This window comes from Agelaius tricolor, unplaced genomic scaffold, assembly GCF_023055355.1.
Source record: "Agelaius tricolor isolate 1412-34295 unplaced genomic scaffold, bAgeTri1.0.p SCAF_41, whole genome shotgun sequence".
NCBI classification, from domain to species: Eukaryota; Metazoa; Chordata; class Aves; order Passeriformes; family Icteridae; genus Agelaius; species Agelaius tricolor.
In genome coordinates, this window is record NW_027269301.1 from 121,010 (window position 1) to 141,331 (window position 20,322).

The window sequence follows — 20,322 nt, forward strand, 5'->3', positions numbered from 1 at the left end:
TATCAGAAAATTGTCTTGCATTAGTCACGTTAATTATGCTGAACCAAACACTGAAGACAGCAAAATGTTTTTTCCATTGCAATATTTTTTTGCCTTGTAGAGATTTTAGATTTTTATTGGAGCAAGATTCTTTCTCAAAATTAAACCTGCAGACAGAAAGGATGTCAAGCATGCCTGTGCCCTGGCAAACAATAGGAGCTCTGTCTCTGATTTTTGTTACCTTGCTCTCTACAGAGAATAGATTTTGTTTCTCTATAAACAGGCAAAATAAAAATAAAAGTCAGTGCCCCGAGTGAGCAGCACACTCATCATTTATGGATGCTTGAATCATTCAAAGAAAGCATCTGTTAAGAGGGCTGGTAATTTTCCTGGCTTGCCTCTGCTCCAGCCAGCCTAGTATTTTGATTTTTTATGTAAAATGCTAAAAAGCAGCTTGCTTTCTCCTGAGTACCCTTGTTAAAGATCCCATCTCAGGCTGCAGCACAAATACAGCACCTATTGCTCTCTGTGCCTCTGCAATTCAAATAAACACAAACTTGGCATGAGGCAAGATTTGGGCACCTGCACCAGTAATGATTTTACTGGGAAACTCTGTCTGGAAAAGATCCCCATGGCAGAATCTCTGCGCATTTGAGCTTGGAAAGGAGCCCAAAGATCTTTTTCCACCCCCTGCCATGGGTAGGGACACCTTCCACTATCCCAGGGTGCTCCAAACCCCATCCAACCTGGCCAATACCAAACCCAAAACTTCCTAAAATGTTACAAACCACGCCAGTGGTTAAAAACATCTGCTCATGAAGCCCAATTACCTGTGTGCCATCAACCAAACTCATTAATTCTTCTGTTCACATTTTGGTTTTGGTTTTCTATTTAAAGAAACTCTGAATTTTGGTTGTTTTGGTTACATTTAAAATATCAGTTATCTAAACTCCCTTGTTCTCCTGCACTTCCAGAAATTCTCCTTCAAATTGCTAAAGGAAGGATTTATAAAATGTCTGGTGACACTTGTAGTTTTGTTAACAAAGCCAGCTTTGGTATGGAAAGGAAGTCAATAGGCTGATGGAATATCAATGGGAAGTCAATAGAAAGATGTGGGAGGAGAGGGGGAAAATGAAACTGAGGGATTTAAACCCTCCCTTTATTTTCCCCAGCTGTGACAAACCTCATGGAAGGAATTCCCTACAAATATTTACAGGCAGCGACCAGGGATTTGTTGTATTATCTGCAGTTTGCACCTCTTGAAAAGAACAGAGTTGGCATGTGAGGGTGAATACACCTGATTAAACTTACACAGGTACAGAGACACCATTGCCTGTCACCATCTCAGCTCACTCCAGCAGGGGCTGCTGGTTTCATCCCCACAATGTGACACCCATCTTTGAACACTCAGGCTTGTTGATGTTTTTCATTAATCCCCGCCATTTCCTGGCCAGGCATCATCAGAAGGAACCCCAAATATTCATCTTAATTGTGTTTGGAAGAAAAACACTAACATTTGCTGGGAAAGCTTCAGAGGAAGAGCTGATCCCCCTGATGAGCACCCACCTGCCATTAAGTGGTTTCCCAGTGGTTTTACTCTTTCCTTCCTCTGCACCTTGACCTTTGCTGAAGAACAACATTAATTTATGCCCACATACCTGGGCCACATGTACACAGCCTTCCCCAGCCCCAGTATGAGTCTAATTAGCCCTCACAAAAATACACCAATTAACCAGGTCGACTGTAGTTGTAGTAATTCTTCTTAAGGACTTAAGTAACCTTTTTACCAGCTAAATAAAAAAGGTCAGTCAGTGCTAATTAAATATAAGGCTGCTTTGCAAAGCGAAGGGAGGAGATGAAGGAAGCCCATTAATGAGCTAACAAAATCAAAATTAATGGATTTAACAGCAGTTAATTTGCAGCGAGCATGTCAGGAGCACACAGCAAGTGGCACGGGGTGGAGTTTACCATGCTGGTGTCACTTGGACCCAAGGGGGGTGGAAAGTGGGGGATATAACAAGGAGGAAAGTCCTACATGTAACTCTGAGAGAGGGATCCTGAGGACAAGAGCATCTGTGGCTGTTGGGTCACCTCTCACCTCCAGTTTCTTATTTCACAGCACCATCCACAGCTTCTGCTGTGTTTCCAGCTCTGGTGGCAGACACCATCTGGAAAGGAACACCCGGAATTCTTGAGGCACCAGAACAGTGCCAGGAGGGGGACGATGGCCATGCCTTCCAGCAGGAATTCACTGAAGCTCCTGATGGCCCTTCAGGCAGGTGCTTGGTGCTCTTTGGCAGGGTGAGGTGTGTCATGTCGGGGTCCCCATCTGTGACCGTGTTCACAGGGGTTTTCAAACGATGGAAGAGGCGATAATGTTGACTCCGTGTTTCAGAAGGCTTGATTTATTATTTTATGATATATATTACATTAAAACTATACTAAAAGAACAGAAGAAAAGGTTCTCCTCAGAAGGCTAGCAGGAAGAATGATCACAAAGGTTTGTGGCTCAGCTCTCTGTCCGAGCCAGCTGGACTGTGATTGGCCATTCATTAGAAACAACCACATGAGCCCCATCCCAGATCCACCTGTTGCATTCCACAGCAGCAGATAACCATTGGTTACATTTTGTTCCTGAGGCCTCTCAGCTTCTCAGGAGGAAAAAATCCTAAGGAAAGGATTTTTCATAAAAAGATGTCTGTGACAGGCAGAATAAACTCAGCCTTGGCAGTGTCTGATTCATGTGAGCTGGTACAGAGGGTAAAAGAGAGTTCAGATCTCTCTGCCAACGAAAAGCTCTAGTTACAAAAATGGATTTCCCTTTCACTTCCCTGATGGGGAAGCAGCACAGAGCTCCCAGCCAAATCCCAAGCTCGCAGGTGTTCAAAGCCAATTTTGATTTTTCCTTTATTTTTAGAGCTCAAACAGCTACAAATTATTAAAGACCTCATTAAGGTCCTCCAAAATTATGTTTTAAGTGGTAAACTGGGATTGAACTTGAGCCAGGGAGAATTGTAAGGAATTTAATTCAAATCACACTTCATATTTTCTCCATGCCATGAACTCCCACCTATCAATGGGCTGATTTTGGGACCCAGCTTGCCCAGGTGTCTCTGCACACTGCTCCTTGGCTGGTGCTCAGATATTCATATCAACCCTCGTGCTGTGAACTATTTATTTAGGCCATAAACTCCAAGACAAAAGCCATCTCACGTTTTACAGTCACTCATCCAGCCGTGCCCAGATGTGGCCAACACGTGGATTCTACCAGGGTAAAATTGTTTAATGGTAGGAAACAAATTTTACATTTCACCCTGGGTGTCTCATCACAGCCAGCTTCCCAGCACAGCTGCAAGGCAAAGTTTGCTTCCCATTCCCAGCAAACAGAAAATGTTTGGTTTTCGTTTTGGGCTATAACTGTTTATCAGTTTTTGGGATAAATTGTTTATCACTGCTGACAGCAGCGACTCTGAGCTCAAACTCTGCATTGCACTGCTGGCTTTGTTAAGTCACAGAATCACAGAACCATGGAATTGTTTGGGTTGGAAGGGCCTTAAATGCCACCTCCTGCCATGGGCAGGGACAGCTCCCACTATCCCAGGTTGCTCCATACCCTGTCCAACCTTGGACATTTCCAGGGATGGCACAGGCACAAATTCTCTGTAACATCACTTCCCCGTGCCTTTGCTCGGGTGAAAATAAAAAATTTAGACAAGGTAGTTGTTTCTAAATCATTGCAATTTGGAAAGGCCAGCAGCATTTTGGGAAAGGGAGCTCTGGCAGGAGACAAAGATGAGATGTGACAATTTTTGCAGAGCCGTTCACGGCAAGCCACGCTCCACAACCCAAAACCCTCAGCTCCTGTCATTGCTGGTGATTTTAATTGCCTTTTGTCCTTCTCAAGTGAATGGTAGAAAGGACAGGTGGGGTATTGGATTTTAAGCCTCTGGAAGTTTAGTCCAACACATGTTAAACAAATGTAAAACCCTCCCTGTGTCCTTTGCAGAACAGTGAGTGGCTTCATCAAGGTAGAGCCAAAAGGGAATCTTGGAATGGCACAGTTCTGTCCAAACCCCACAGAAATTATATCACAGTTGGGTCTGTTGTGCTTCCCAAAACTCAGCCACCATCACTGATGCAAAACAGCCAAATAAACTGCTCTGAAAAACTTCCTTGGGGAGCTCAAGACACAAATCAGAAAATGGCACAGCATGGAGAGGACACGGGAAAGGATAAATCAGTGATTATTGCTGTGGGAGAACAAAGGGGAGCAGGGACTTGGAGATGGAAGGAAGGCACAGACTGCATTAGAAACCTTATTAAGGCATTAAGGACAATGTGGAGCAGCATTAAATCAACATCACTGCCACAATCAGGTGGCCACAGGTCCTGGCCTTTCAGCCCTGGAAAATCTCTTTTGGCCAAGGAGAAAAGTGATGTTTCCCTCACCCAAACTCCACAGAGAAAAGGAAAGAGCCTTTTTCTCACAGCAACTCCAGTTCACTCCTCTCGTGACACTCACAGATAATTGATGTATTTTGAAGATTTGAAGAACAACAAGAACCCCTGAACTTTACTGAAACTGGGGCAGTTTGAAGCACTCCTGATCTGCTCTAGGAGGGGGTTGTGTCAACTTTCAAATATCAGGCTTGGTTTCCCTTCCATTTGAAATCCAGACATTACCTTTCCTTTTCTATCTCTCTACAACTCCTCTGTGTAAAAGCCAAACAGCACTCAGCACTGAAGATTTCTCTGTCCACTCACTCAGACCTTGGATGGCTGTTAGCAGAATAATTTCCACAGTATTTTTATGTATAAAAGAAGGCCATGTTCATCTATTTAATGACTAGAGCAGAAAGCACTTGCATTTCCCAGGAAAACTAATAAAACGAGCCCAGCCTCTGATGCTGAGCCAAGTGGTCCAAACATTGTTTTAAAAGAACACCTCCATCCCTTGGGCTGTGCTAGAAGCCAGAATTTGACAAATCTTAGGGGATTTTTTAAGAGAACTTTAAGAAAAAAATTTAAAGAAAATTTTTAAATTTCTTTTTTAACTTTTTTTTATTTCTCTTTTTTTAAAAGAGAAATTGAAAAAGCTTTGAATTGAGCCTTACCTGCAGCACACACTTAGGCTGTGTGTTGGCCCAGTTGAGACACAACTTACTCCAGCTGTGGACATGCAAATGCCATGCTGAGAGATGCTTTCTGTGCTCCAAAAAACACAGTGGGACACCTGCCCAGTGGGTCACCACAGCCCTGCCATGAACCCCTCGTCCTCTTGATGTTTATTATTAAAAGCTGTAGCAACAACTCAATTTCTTTTCCCCTGTTCTCTCCTCCACGCATGCTGAGAACTTCTCCAAAGTTACTCATGCAATATATTTGTGGAGGTTAATCCAGGACAAAAATCCCAGGAAGCAAATAGCACAGAAACTACCAATGTATTCTCTTTTTTATTGTTTCTGACAATCAGTAGTAAAACGTGTTGCTGCTACCAAGGGAGCCAGTTGTAGCATTACTCATTTCACATTAGGGCCCAGAAGAATAAATCTTTCCAGAGCTCTTGCTGGCATTAGGCTAAAACATAAGTCTAGGTTTGTAAAGGAAATGTATTAAACAGATGAGACAGCAGTGGAATACAGATTTAAGGCAGAGGAAAGTCATTGCAGATTCCTTCTCTATTAAAGAACAAACTTAAGGCAATGACATGGAAACAGCTGAGCTGCAAATAATTCATCAGCTAATATAGAGATGGACAGTTCTAAAACAGAAATAACCCACGGTGTTCTAGTCACACTGGAGGTTTCTGCAGGAACAGGTAGAAGCTGTAAGAGAGTGACCACACAGTTGGGTGGAAACTGCTCAAATTGAGTTTCTCACAGAAAAGTAGAGCTCGTGCTGCTTATGAGAGAATTTTTCTCTCTCAGTCATAAAACCAATGTAAAATCAGGATGTTTGTCCTCCTGGACAGGGCAGAGGAGCTGATAGTGAAGGAACAGAGAGAAAATGAAGGCAAATACCTTGAGGTTCATGTGAACAGGTTTAGTGCAGCTTCTGAGCTAGGGAAAAAAACAACTGATGAGAGAATGGGCTACAAATGTCTTTTTTTGCTAAATTCCTAGGTCTATCCACATTTAGCACTGGGAAGTGACTGCAGAGGGAAAGGTTTCCATCCATGTTCCATCCAAAGGCCACCTGGATGCACAGTGATGGAAAAGTCTCCTCTACCAGGGCACGTGCAACAAGCAAGGAGCAGTGAAACAGCCTGCAGATGACACAGACATTCCAATCTGTGCCTTTGTGTGTGACAATGTCCTTTAGGCCTCTCAAGTAAGGCTGCCCACTGCAGAAAATCGATCTGCAAACTTTCGGCGCATCAAATTAATTGCTCTTTTCAAGGCCTTTACCCAATCTGTTTAATATTTCATTATTTTCTGCTGTTAGGAGAGACAACATTATCTGCAGAGGAAGATCTGGCTCCTCTTGGGTGGCTGCCCAGAGAGCCCTTCCCAAAGCCAAGTGGGCAGATGGGAAGCAGTGGCTGGAGCAGAGTTCTGGGGAGCTCAGGACCAACAAACCAACCACAAAGAGAAGCTTGCAGAGCAAGAGCATCTTATGTTCAAAGCTGTGTTGTCACAGACATCTTTTCATGTAAAATCCTTTCTCTAGGATTATTTTTTTTTCCCTCCTGAGAAGCTGAGAAGCCTCAGAGACAAAAAAGAAAACAATAATTATCTGATTTGCTTCTCCTGTGTTTTGCTGCTTTGGAACGTGGTTGGAGATTTTTTTTTATCCAACGTGTGAATGGTTTTTACTTAATGACCAATCACTGTCCAGCTGTGTCGGGGCTCTGGAAGGAGTCACGAGTTTTTCATTATTATCTTTTAGCCTTCTGTCTGTATCCTCCTCTATGTATATAATTTAGTATAGCATTCTATAATATAATATAATATTATGGTATGATATGATATGATATGATATGATATAATATAATATAATATAATATAATATAATATAATATAATATAACATAATATAACATAACGTAACGTAATATAACATAATATAACATAATATAATATGTATTATCATAATAAATTAGCCTTCTAAGAACATGGAGTCAGATTCTCATTTCCTCCTCCATCTGGGGAACCCCATAAATACCACACCCAGTCCTCATTCCCAGAGTGATTCCTGGAGCTCAGCATTCAGCCCAGACCCCCAATGGAGAGATGCTTTTCACACGGGCTCTGAGATCCTTACACCTTCATCAGGAAAGGCAAAGCTTGGTTGAAGCAGTTGGTGTCAGTGGGGGTGAGAAAGCCACTGTCACTGCCACCACCTGCTCCTGCAGGTCTGAGTGGTGGTGGATCCCAAATATCTCAAGGCCTTTAATGTGATTTTTTGGCAAATCTCACCCTCTTGTCCATCAGCTGCGTCACACAGGTAATGCTGAGCTCACCTCTGTGCCATGCAGAAAGGCACAGCACTTCCCCAGAGAGCATTTTTAAAAACACAAACCTTCTTCAGCCACGAATTAAATTTCAGGTCTCATTCAATCTGGAGGAAATTGTCTGTACAACAGAATTTTACACTTTATACCTGAGCAGGAGGTTATATTCATCAGCTGCTCCAACAGTTGCTTTCACCAGCTGCATTCTCTTTATGTTACTCTCTTTCATCAAAGAGCTGAGTTTTAAATTTCACAATATTTGAGCCTGTGTTATAAAAGCCAACACGGGTACATTAATACAAAAAGGAGAAATGTTCTATTGAATTTGATTAAAATTACATGAGTTGAATAGGGGAAACTTTGAATATGCTGGAGAAGGTAGGCAAACAAAAAAAGACTAATAAAACCTAAACACGATCACTTAAGTGTTTCACAAAAAAATAAAGACTGCTCAAGAGGGAAATTATAAGCCCAAGCATTACAGTGTTAGCAGAAACAACCATATTTCATTCAAAACTGAGTTTATTTCCAGCTACTGAACTGTGCCATGTGTAATCACCAGGCAGGGATTCAAATAAAGTGTATTTGCTAATGCTATGGAACATTAATGTGGCCCAACACACAAAACAGTGTCTTTGGGAGAAAAGGGACCAGGAGTCCCCTGCTACAGCTTTATTCCAAACAACAGTGGGGTTTTGCCATAATTCTGCAGGGATGAAGGACATTTCCACGGAGCAGCCACTCCACCTGCACCCAGAAGGGCAGGGCCGAGCGCTGAAGGCATCAAAGCCGTAAATAAAAACCGGTTGTTATTTGTCGTACCCAGAGCAATGATTTGCAGCCTACTGGAAGGTTTTATTCATGCCAAAACTGTTGGAGGAGGTTTAATTTGTCGCTTAAGCAAAGCTTTAAGATCATTCATTTTAATTTAAATACTTGTAAAAACTGTTAACAGTGGCAGAACTGAAGCTGAGCTCTCCCAGGCTGTGCCCTGGAGCTCACACAAGGCGAGGTTTTACCTAAACCCTCTTGGTGGACAACAGTGAGACCAAACTAAGCCCTTCCAGGGCTTTTTCCAGGGGGATTTGAGGGTTTTTCCAGTGGTTTTTCCAGGGGCTTTTCCAGGTTTTTTTCCCGTGTTCTTCCAGGGTTTTTCCCAGAGGTTTTTCCAGGATTTTTCCAGAGGTTTTCCAGGATTTTTCCAGGGTTTTTTCCCGGGGTTTATTGGGTTTTTTCCAGGATTTTTCCCAGGGTTTTCCCCAGAGGTTTTTCCACAATTCTTCCAGAGGTTTTCCAGGATTTTTCTAGAGTTTTTTCTGGGATTTTCCTCAGGGATTTTCCCAGAGGTTTTTCCAGGATTTTTCCAGAGTTTTTTCCCGGGGTTTATTGGGTTTTTTCCAGGGGTTTTTCCGGGGTTTTTCCAGGAATTTTCCTGCGTTTTTCAAAGGGTTTTTCCAGGGGTTTTCCAGGTTTTTTTCAGAGGTTTTTCCACAATTCTTCCAGAGGTTTTCCAGGATTTTCCTAGAGTATTTTTCCGGGGTTTTCCTCAGAGATTTTCCCAGGGGTTTTCCCAGGATTTTTCCACATGTTTTCCAGGATTTTTCCAGAGTTTTTTTCCCAGGGTTTATTGGGTTTTTTCCAGGGGTTTTTCCAGGGGTTTTTCCAGCTGAAGGACGAGTCACCGATGCAACTCTAAATGCAGAGCCACACCACCAAAATCACTCATTAAATACATTTAAATAAATACTACTTCTGCACCACCGCGATATCAGCATTTACACCTCAACTGCTTTTTTAATCAAGCTTTCTTCCCAGCCTTGACACAACAGATTATCCTTTGATAAGGCAAATTAGGGTCTGCACAGACTTCAGAAGCATTCCAGTAAATGGCTGGGCTTGCTTTTTGAGGCCCACTTGTAAATTGGTGCCTTTTAGAATTGATACAGTCACGCAGCTGGGGGACTCAGAAATATCCTCCTTAATAGCACAGCAGCATTTCTTTGAACCTGCTTGGTTATGGGTATTTTTTGCCTTTGACTCACCAACTGTGGCTCCCTCAGAGTCTTTTAACAGAAATCGCTGCTCTGGATGAGGAGGGCACAGCTGTGGCTGCAGCCCCAACCTGCCAGGAGCTCGTTTTGCCTTCAGCTTGATTTATTTGTGGTTGAAGGCAGCGCCATCCTGTTTGTGACAGACACCTGTGTGCAGCGTGGCCCTGCTCCCAGAGCTCCAGCAGACCTTGGGAACAGCTTTTGTTGGGCATTCAGAGAGCTCTGTGCCCTCTGCTCTCCCTTGTGGGAGGAAATGTTGTGTGCAGCATCACCCAGATCACTGATGGGAGCCAGCCGTCCCCTCACCCTGGCTTTTATCTGCAGCTATTATTGTTTGCATTAAAATACCCACAATTTAAGTGTCTCTACAAAGCTTTACAATAAGGAGAATAAACATTGTGCAGGTGCTTTCTCTCCTGCTCTCTCTCCAGCCAGCTGACAGAACCACCAGGAATAAAAGAATTAATGCACAACCACGTCTGACAAAGAGATGGGGGCAGAAAATCCAGACCCTCTCCTGCTCAAACACCCAGTCTGAGCCAGCTGAAGGCATCAGATATTTTCTCCTGAGCCCAGAGGGTTTCTGCCAAGTCCCCGGACAAGATAAAAATCAAGATATTAACATTGATGTTCATTAAAATTAATTAGTATTAAGCTGAATGAGGCCTCAAGCCATCCCCGTGCCCTGATCAATGCACACACCAGCACCCCAGTAAGGCACCCAGTTAAAGCCCCCTGAAGACACCAGATTTGTCCTCCTGAACCCCTGAGCTTTCTCCCAGGTATCTGGAAAAGGTAAAAATCAAGCCATTAGCAGCTGGACAAGGTATTAAACCATCCCCATGCCCTCATAACCACACACACCCCCCTACCCCAGCAGGGCAGCTGACCCAACCAGGCTGGATTTGATGGAGAGGGATAAAAACCAGCTCCAGGTTTTGATGGATGTGCCCAAGACAAGCTGCAGTGCAAAAACCCTAGGACAGGCTGATCTTTATCTGTGCAGAACCATAAGAGCTGGTGGAGCATTTCCAGCCTCCTGATGGATTCTCTAAACGGGCAGAGCTTAGCAGAGGTTCCTCCCTAGACTTGCTCTGCTAAGAATTACTAAAATTCAATGAAGCCAGTGATGTGCTGGAGCAGACAGTTCAATGCATTCAAAGTTCAGCTCTCTGCAGCCCTTGGATCAGCCTTGTCCATGAGAATGTGGCAAACACAAAGCAGGCTGAGGGCAGCAAGTTCCTGCTGTGCTCTCCCAATTCACCTCCAAGAAAAAAAAAAAAAGCCCTGAATACATCCCCAGCCTTGACAAGATGTGATAAATGTTAATGGAAGGAGCCGTGCTTCCCACAATGGTTTCATTATTAGCATCAAACAATGCATTAACATTTGTTTTATTAATGGAAAAATATAGTTTAATAGCCTAATCCATTGCTAGCAGTGCAAGGCAGAGCAAGGCAGAGCTTAATCGAAATTGTGTTCTTTGGGATTTTTTTTAACCTGCAAAGCAGACCAAGCAATGCTTGGGCTGAACAATTGTATCAGTAATCACCAAAATTTACTGTATCCCCTTCATTACTCGTTTCCTCTCCAAAGCAATTTCCCTGCAATGTTTAATTAAGCAGTCCATTACAGATTCGTCAACTTTACAGCAGAAACAAGTATATATACGGAGAAAACTCTCTATTGTGAGCAAGAATATTTCTTATTGCTCACAACCTAAATAATGGAAGGTGTTATTTGGGTTAGTTACCCAGCAAGGCTTCGATTTCAAGACTCATTTCTTTTAGGAAGTCTCTGTCTTTTAAAACTGGTTTTTGCATTAAAGATATACAAATAGATGTACCCTGCTTTGACAGCCACACTTCCATCTCCTCCCATACCCACAACAGGAACTGACAGCGGGAACAAACAACCCTGATGGCATCCAGGTGGCTGGACCAGTAAATTATCAAGAAATGTTTGGTTTCTTTTTCTTTTCAGAGGAAAAACAGCCAGGTCTAGTGGCAGGGGGGTTGGAACTACGTGGTCTTGAGGATCCCTCTCAACCCAAACCATTCCATGATTATATTCTCATGAAAATATTCTCATTTGTTTCTCATTTATTGGAAGTCCTTCTCTAGCAGTATTTAGTTCCCTCTTTGCCCCAGATTTTTTGTCACCTTGGGCAATTCACCTCACAAATTTAGGAGAAACATTCAAATTTAAAAGAAAATATGAGAATCCCTTAATAGGAGGTTATCAAAGGACACACTGAAAAGACTTCATTCAATCACTCTTGGATTAAGGGTGATGCTGGCAGAGTCAATCAGCTGATGGCATTTCAATCCTACCACAGAGGTTGACTTCAGCCGTGAAATGCTTTATAAGGCTTAGGAAAAAAAAAAAAGAGAAATAAGTTAATAGGGACTGCCAGACTATTTTCAACTCTCCAGACTCCATTTCCAAGCTGATGTCGCTCCCCACATCATCTCTTGACATCCCCTGGGCTCATGCAGTGACTTGACAGGAGAGAACTGAAGGACAAAGGCAAATTTCACACCTAAAAAAGACAGAAAATTTATTCTTACACATTTTTTTCCACGCCGATGCCTCAAGACCAAGCGAGCCTCTGTACAGCAATATCCAGGTGAAGGATTACAAAGTCTCACCCTTTGCTTGTTCAAATTACAACTTTCCACCTACGCCAAAGGCCCCAGCTGAAAATTCCTTTTAGATCAGTGATAATACCCTGCCTTTCAAACATAACTTTTTCCCAGTGCAAGGAAATCAACTGGAGCTGTCTCTTGGCAAAAAAACCCATAAAGCTCTCATAGTCATGAGTTCATTGCTTGAACTGAGCTGCCTCCCATCTGCTTCCCCCAGAAACTGGGAAAAACCCAAGGAATACATCAAATGAGATTGCAATTTGGCTTAACTTCTGTGCCCCATTCTGGGGCTCTACCCAGAATGACTCCTTTGAAATGCATTTGGGTTTCAACATCCTCCTCCTTGGGAGCCAGTTTTATTCATGGGAAAGCTGTCTGAACACGGGGCTCAATTACGTGTCTCAGCCACATCCAGATCTGCAATTAAAACTTGCATGGCTGACATCAGGCTTTCTGCTGCTCTCTTTAATGTGTGGCTCCTTCCTGTCAGTGTGAGATTCCAGCAGCAGCTCCTTTCCTTCCCAGCCCTCCTGTTTGAAAGCAATTTTTAAAATCTCCCGGTTGGTGATTGACCACCTTCCTCAGCACCAAGAAGTGAATTGATGGCGACTCTGGTGATCACCAGGATGTTGCTGGTGCTGGAAATCTGTCAGGTGTGTTTGACACAGCCTGAGGGGGTTGTTTGTGGTCCTGGTGCCACATGCTTCACTTGCAGGGAAGCAGAGTTTAGGATTCCATCAGTCCTGAGTTTCCTTTTTTTTTTTCTTTTTTTTTACTGGATACAAAGACTCTCCTTGCTACCTGTCTTGGTTTTGAAAGCCAGGAGTCTGCTGAGGCAGGCAGGAGCATCCCCTGAAATGGAGAATGTAAACCCTCCCCACCCCTCCAAATTGTATAAATTTTAAATTAAGGGGCTCTCAGGCAAAAATATGGGAGCAGGAAATAACAGTTCTTTAATAGGGAAAGGGAAAAAAAAATAAAAGGATAAAATAAACAATGCAGTGAACTAAACCAACAGTGCCAGAGTCAGAACCCAGCCTGACACCCTGTGGGTCAGGGTGTGAGCAGCAGAACCATTGGAATTGTGGCTCAGCCCTCCTGCAGTGCCAGGGCTGGTTCTGCTGGAGCAGGGATCCTGGAGAGAAGGATGGATTCTGCCTCTGAAGATCCAGGGGAAGGAGAGGCAGCTGCTGTTTTATTCTTTCACGATGAGACTGCAGGTTTAAAAAAAGGACTCTGGATTTCTTTGGTGCTTCCCTTCCAAAATGCCCATCCCCTCACCCCTGTGCTATTCCTTGGCACTGAAAGAAAAAAAAGTATTTGTGCAATAAAACACTGAACAACAAATAGGAACCCCCACTGTGAGGAGATTGTAAGGATGGAAGCAGAGCAGATAATCTGTACCCAGGTACATTAGGCATTTAATTTAAATTGTTTGGGTTTGTTTTCTCATGTTTACATCCTCAAGCAATTGAAGATTGGCCCAGGTCTGACAGAAGGGAAGCATTGTTTATGTCATACAAATCACTAAACCATAAGCGATTTCATTAAATGTTTCTACACTCGCGAGGCAAATGAGAAAACAGCTGGTTATTGAGTTTTACTGAAATCTTTGAACACACACAAATACTCAGGTTAATACAGGCAAAATCTGGTGCAACAGCAACATGGGATTGATAAGGATGGCTTACAGTAGAATTGATAACAATAGTTTGCAATAGGATTGATAAGTACAATGTGCAATAGGATGGATAAGGAGAGTTAAAATTCTTAACTGTAACAGCCCAGGGATACTGTGCTTGAAAATGAAGTGTAATTTCCTTGCTTTACCTGATTACCAACAGGTTTTTTTACCTGGATGGGACAGGAGGGGAAATTCCAGTGGGTACCAATCTGAACAGGAGGTTTCTTGTGCACTTCGAAAGCAGAAATGATAAATAAAAAGCCGCCCAGTAAACCACTCAATCCAGTCATGCAAAAATGAGCTCATAAACACAAAAATTGTGGTTTTCCCCTGCAGTGGTGTCCCTTGGGATTATTCCTGGATGCTGCAGGTTGAAAGCTGAGGAGCTGCTGTTATTTTTGAAGGCCCTTTACAACATGCAGGGAAAGATTTGTCTAAAACCAGGATCCACCTGCTGAGGGCTGCTGTCCAAAGTATCCTACTCATGGTTTACTCCTCACCCCACCCCACAACATCTCAGTGACCCCTCACCAGTGCTGAGAACCCAACACCTGTGGGACCGTGTTCAGAGGGGTCTGAGGATGAGGGAAGGGACGAGGATCTGACTCCATGTTTCAGAAGGCTGATTTATTATTTTATGATATATATTATATTAAAACTATACTAAAAGAATAGAAGGATTTCATCAGAAGGCTGGCTAAGAATAGAATAGCAAAGAATGATAACAAAGGCTTGTGGCTCGGGCTCTGTGTCCGAGCCAGCTGGGCTGTGATTGGCCATTAATCAGAAACAACCACATGGGACCAATCCCAGATGCACCTGTTGCATTCCACAGCAGCAGATAACCATTGGTTACATTTTGTTCCTGAGGCCTCTCAGCTTTCTCAGGAGGGAAAAATCCCAAGGAAAGGATTTTCCATACAAGATGCCTGTGACACACCTGCAGAGTCATGGTCACAAAGCTGAGCTGGTGAAGGGGCTCCAACCGCATTCCTTGCCCCCACTGCCTTTTCTCTACTCATTTCCTGGGGTTTTTCACATCCTGGGGTTTTTTTCCTTCTTCTTCTTCTTCTCAGTCTTTAGCTCCATCTAGTGCTAAAGCCAAATCAAAATCTTTGTTCCTTAAATAAACTGAAGGAAAAGCCTTTTCCCCATCCCTGGAAGTGTCCAGGGCAGGTTGGATGGAGCTTGGAGCACCCTGGGGTAGTGGATGATGTCCCTGCCTATGGCAGGGGTGGCACTGGGTGGGCTTTAGGGTCACTTTTGATCCAAATCAGTCTGGGATTCTTTCACCAGCCCAAATTGGTCTTCAGAGCACAACTGCTTTGCTTTTTAGGGAATCCTGGAACTCCTGGGTCCCTGCAGGGGGAATTTTGTGACAGCCATGCCCTGGACAAAAGGGTTTTGCAGCCTGTGAGAAGAGAAAAGCATCAGGCAAAACCCAGCATCGTCTGGTTTGGTGAACACTGTCTGCACAAATCTGCTCTACACTCTGCCTTCTCCAAAATTCATGACACATAAAATGTTATTACACCCCTAGATACAAATTGCTTGGAAATGCTGCATTTTTCAGTGCTCTAGTGCTAATTATGATGTAGGAAAATCTTTTCTTTCCCCCAGGATAAGTGTCTTTTGATAGAAACATTTTAGAAATGGGAGATTGAAATGCATTTTACAAGTCAGAGAGCTTCTGTTCTCCTTCCCATCACTTTCCCCTCGATGCAGACAAGGATGAAGGGGGTAACCCGTGCAGAGCTGCCTAGAGCAGAGAGCTTTTGGGCGAGGTAGGTTCACCGTCCCAGGCACCCGCAGAACACGGGCAGCTGCCCTGGAGACAGAGGAATGTTGGTGGCAGAAGCCTCCCGTGAGCTCACAGAGCCCCGTGAGGGTGGTGCAGCCCCCAGGGGTGACACAGCCAGGCTGTGGCGAGCGGCGCAGGCTGGCGAGGCCTCAGCAGCACCGGCAGCCCCAGAACACACAGCTCTGCAGGGCATTCCCTCCCAGATTCCAAGGCCCTGAGCTGCTTCCAGCAGGATTGCTGGGGTTGGCTTTGGCTCCTGACAGCTCCTGCACAGTTTGTTTTGGATCGTCATGGGTCAGACACCCGCGTGGTGCTCCAGAGGGGAAGGGACAATCAGGTCCACAGAGCCATTCCATGTTCCAATCACAGTTCCTGCCATGGAGAGTCCATGGAAATATTCAATTTGAGCTTCTCTGTCCTGTTCACAGCCGAGGCTGGAGGCAATGGAGATCCGGGTGCTGAATCTGACTCTCCTGGACCCTACATGACTGTGGATTTGTTCTGGGAGCTGCCAGCTCAAGGCCTAAATGTGAGCGAGGCATCTCCTGCAGGTATGAGAATCCAGCCTTGCCTGGACGTGCTGGCTCCTTCCATGGCCCCCTCCCTGTGCTGCTGGTCAGTCTGGACAGGGAATGGCCACAGAGTGTGAGGGAAGCTCCTCATGGGGGCCTGGTGTCCCTGCACCATGAGGGTCACTGGTCAAGTCTCCCAGAGCAAATACCCACTGTAGCAAAGCAGGTAATTTGGGAAGAAGCCTTCTGTGGTTTGCATTCCCAGCACATAAATTTGGGCATTTCATTTGACAGAGTTAGGGTAGTCCTTACCTGGCATTTTCACTATCAATAAACTTTATATAAATCCCAACTGCACATCCAGGGATTTCTGTGGTGGAAATTTTTCATCCTTTCCCTCAAGGTCTGAAGAACGAAACTGGATTGGGAAACATTTCCTGGCCATTAATGGAACAGCCTGAATTCATGACTTTACTGAAGGAAACACTTCCAGGTACAAGTGACTTTTACCACAGGGGTTGGGGAGATGGACGCTTTCAGATTCCCATGAGGAAGGGTGACTTGGAATTAAATTGCACATTCTCTCTCTAAAGTGCTGGAACCTGAGTCTGTGGATAAGGAGGCGCCTCAGGAAGGTCAGCAGGCAGTGCCTGACGGGGAAAACAGCGAGGCCTTTGAGCCAACAGGTGAGTCAGGGAATCCCTGGTGTGTCCAGGGTGTCCCTTGGCCACCCCTCAGGGTGGAGGCTGTGGCCATTCCTGTGCCAGGTGTGACCGTGCTCACCGGGGTCTGGGATGAGGGAAGAGACCAGGATCTGACTCCATGGTTCAGAAGGCTTGATTTGTTATTTTATGATATATATTACATTAAAACTATACTAAAAGAATAGAAGAAAAGGATTTCATCAGAAGGCTGGCTAAGGATAGAAAGGCAAAGAAAGAATGATAACAAAGGTTTGTGGCTCGGGCTCTGTGTCCCAAAGGAGCTCCTGCACCTCAGGGGGCTCCTGCCCAGAGCCCCAGGGAGATGTGCCAAGGTTACATTTAAAGGGAGGTGGAAACCCAAAGTAGAGAACATCCTACCAACCATTAAGTGACCCTAAGGGATGGATGCTGGGGGACAGACATACAGGACAGCGTATGGGGCAAGGCTTGGGGGCTGACCCCTGGCCTCTGGCTGATCACTCGACACTTGGACCAAAACTTCTGCATGGAGGGGATGGGATCTGAGTGATTGACAGAGAGCCAGGGTGGGGGTTTGGGGATGATGTCATCCCAGGAGAGGGATAACACAGGTAAAGGGAGGGGGGTACAGTTTGGGATAAACCATTTGGGAAAAATATGGGGATACAAAACAAAATGACTTCAAAGTATTACAAAGTATAAAAATGCACTACAGCAGGTTTGGGCAGCACCAAATTAAATAAAATGATTTAAAAATAGAAAAATTTAAAATAAAAATTAAATAAAATTAAAATAATAAAATTAATTTAAAATAAATGGAAAACAAAATAAAAACTGTAAAGTGCTGTAAAGTGCCGTAAAAGTTCCATAAAAGGTAGTGCAAGACCCTCAAACACCACCACAATCACCAGCTTGAGTTGGTCTGGACAGCACCAAATAAAATAAAATAAAAAGCTTTAAAAATAAAAAATTAAAAAAATAAATTAAATTAAAAATAAAATTTAAAAAATAAAATAAAAAGCTTTAAAAAGAGAAAAATTTTAAAAAGAAATTAAATAAAAAAATAAAATTAAATAAAATAAACAGCTATAAAAATAGAAAAATTAAAAAATAAATAAAAATTTTTTTAAAAAAAAGCTTTAAAAAGAGAAAAATTTAAAAAATAAATAAAAAAGAAAATTAAAAAATAAAATAAAATGCATTAAAAAGAGAAAATTAAAAATAAAAATTAAATAAAAAATAAAACTAAAAAAATAAAATAAAAAGCTTAAAAAATAGAAAAATTTAAAAAATAAATTAAATTAAAAATAAAAATAAAATAAAATACAAAAAGCTTTAAAAATAGAAAAATTAAAAATTAAATAAAAAATAAAATTAAAAAGAAAATTAAAAGCTTTAAAAATAGAAAAATTTAATAATTAAATAAAAAATAAAATTAGAAAAATTAAAAAGCTTTAAAAATAGAAAAATTAAAATTAAAAATTAAATAAGAAATTAAAAAAATTAATTAAAATAAATGAAAAACTAAATAAAAACTGTAAAGTGCTGTAAAGAACCTTAAAAATTCCATAAAAGATAGTGCCGTAAAGCACGACTGTCGCAAAACTGCCGTAAAGCGCGGCTGTCGTAAAAGGTGCCGTAAAGCGCGACTGTCGCAAAACTGCCGTAAAGCGCGACTGTCGCAAAACTGCCGTAAAGCGCGACTGTCGTGAAAGGGGCCGTAAAGCGCGACTGTCGTGAAAGGGGCCGTAAAGCGCGACTGTCGCAAAACTGCCGTAAAGCGCGACTGTCGCAAAACTGCCGTAAAGCGCGGCTGTCGTAAAAGGTGCCGTAAAGCGCGACTGTCGCAAAACTGCCGTAAAGCGCGACTGTCGTAAAAGGTGCCGTAAAGCGCGACTGTCGCAAAACTGCCGTAAAGCGCGACTGTCGCAAAACTGCCGTAAAGCGCGACTGTCGTGAAAGGGGCCGTAAAGCGCGACTGTCGTAAAAGGTGCCGTAAAGCGCGACTGTCGCAAAACTGCCGTAAAGCGCGACTGTCGTAAAAGGTGCCGTAAAGCGCGACTGTCGCAAAAAGTGACGTAAAGCGCGGCTGTCGCAAAACTGCCGTAAAGCGCGACTGTCGTGAAAGGGGCCGTAAAGCGCGACTGTCGCAAAACTGCCGTAAAGCGCGGCTGTCGTAAAAGGTGCCGTAAAGCGCGACTGTCGTGAAAGGGGCCGTAAAACGCGACTGTCGTGAAAGGTGCCGTAAAGCGCGACTGTCGCAAAACTGCCGTAAAGCGCGACTGTCGTGAAAGGGGCCGTAAAGCGCGACTGTCGTAAAAAGTGACGTAAAGCGCGACTGTCGCAAAACTGCCGTAAAGCGCGACTGTCGCAAAACTGCCGTAAAGCGCGACTGTCGCAAAACTGCCGTAAAGCGCGACTGTCGTGAAAGGGGCCGTAAAGCGCGACTGTCGTAAAAGGTGCCGTAAAGCGCGACTGTCGCAAAACTGCCGTAAAGCGCGACTGTCGCAAAACTGCCGTAAAGCGCGACTGTCGTGAAAGGGGCCGTAAAGCGCGACTGTCGTAAAAGGTGCCGTAAAGCGCGACTGTCGCAAAACTGCCGTAAAGCGCGACTGTCGTAAAAGGTGCCGTAAAGCGCGACTGTCGTGAAAGGGGCCGTAAAGCGCGACTGTCGCAAAAGGTGCCGTAAAGCGCGACTGTCGTGAAAGGGGCCGTAAAGCGCGGCTGTCGTGAAAGGTGCCGTAAAGCGCGACTGTCGCAAAACTGCCGTAAAGCGCGACTGTCGTGAAAGGGGCCGTAAAGCGCGACTGTCGCAAAACTGCCGTAAAGCGCGGCTGTCGTAAAAGGTGTCGTAAAGCGCGACTGTCGCAAAAGGTGTCGTAAAGCGCGACTGTCGTAAAAGGCGTCGTAAATCGTGACTGTCGTAAAAGGCGTCGTAAATCGTGACTGCCGTAAAACGCGACTGCCGTAAAGTACCACAACAGGAGTTTTAGCCCTCATAGAATGGAATTTAATGAATTTCCCCAATGCTGGCCGTTCAGCCGTGTTTGCCAGAGACTTTTGGGACGCAGGTGTTTAAACCCTTTAATTGCAGCTCCTGCCGGGCCATGGCTGCCGCGGGGCCGGTCCCAGCCCTCAGGCGCTGCCCGCAGCAGCCGGCCCGCCGAGCTCCGCCCCTCCTGCGGGCCCGCCCCTTGCCGCCGCGAGTCTCCAGCGGGACACGCCCCCCTGCTGACCGCACAGCTCCGGCACCCGCAGCCCCGCCCCCCGCCCCTCCCACCAGCCCCGCCTTTGCCGTCCCGTCGGTCCCGGCCGTCGCGGCTACCGCGGGCCCCGCCCCTCAGTCCCGCCCACCGCCGTCACCGCGGCCCCGCCCCCGATTCCGCCGCTCCCCCCCCGCTGCCAGTGCGGCCGCTCCTGCCCCCCCCCACGCCCCCCTCGCCGACACAGCGGGGTCGGCGGCGGCCCGCGTCCCGTCGCTGCTGCGTCTTTGCCGTTCCCTGCGGCTCCCG

At 44.6% G+C, this 20,322-nt stretch overlaps 1 long non-coding RNA gene across 1 annotated transcript; it reads left to right on the top strand.

Annotated features, from left to right (window-relative positions):
* Nucleotides 1-19,162: 19,162 nt before the first annotated feature.
* Nucleotides 19,163-19,850, top strand: LOC139603787 (uncharacterized). The gene is made up of 2 exons (XR_011683802.1): nucleotides 19,163-19,684; nucleotides 19,741-19,850. It is a non-coding gene; the product is annotated as an uncharacterized lncRNA (long non-coding RNA).
* Nucleotides 19,851-20,322: the final 472 nt, after the last annotated feature.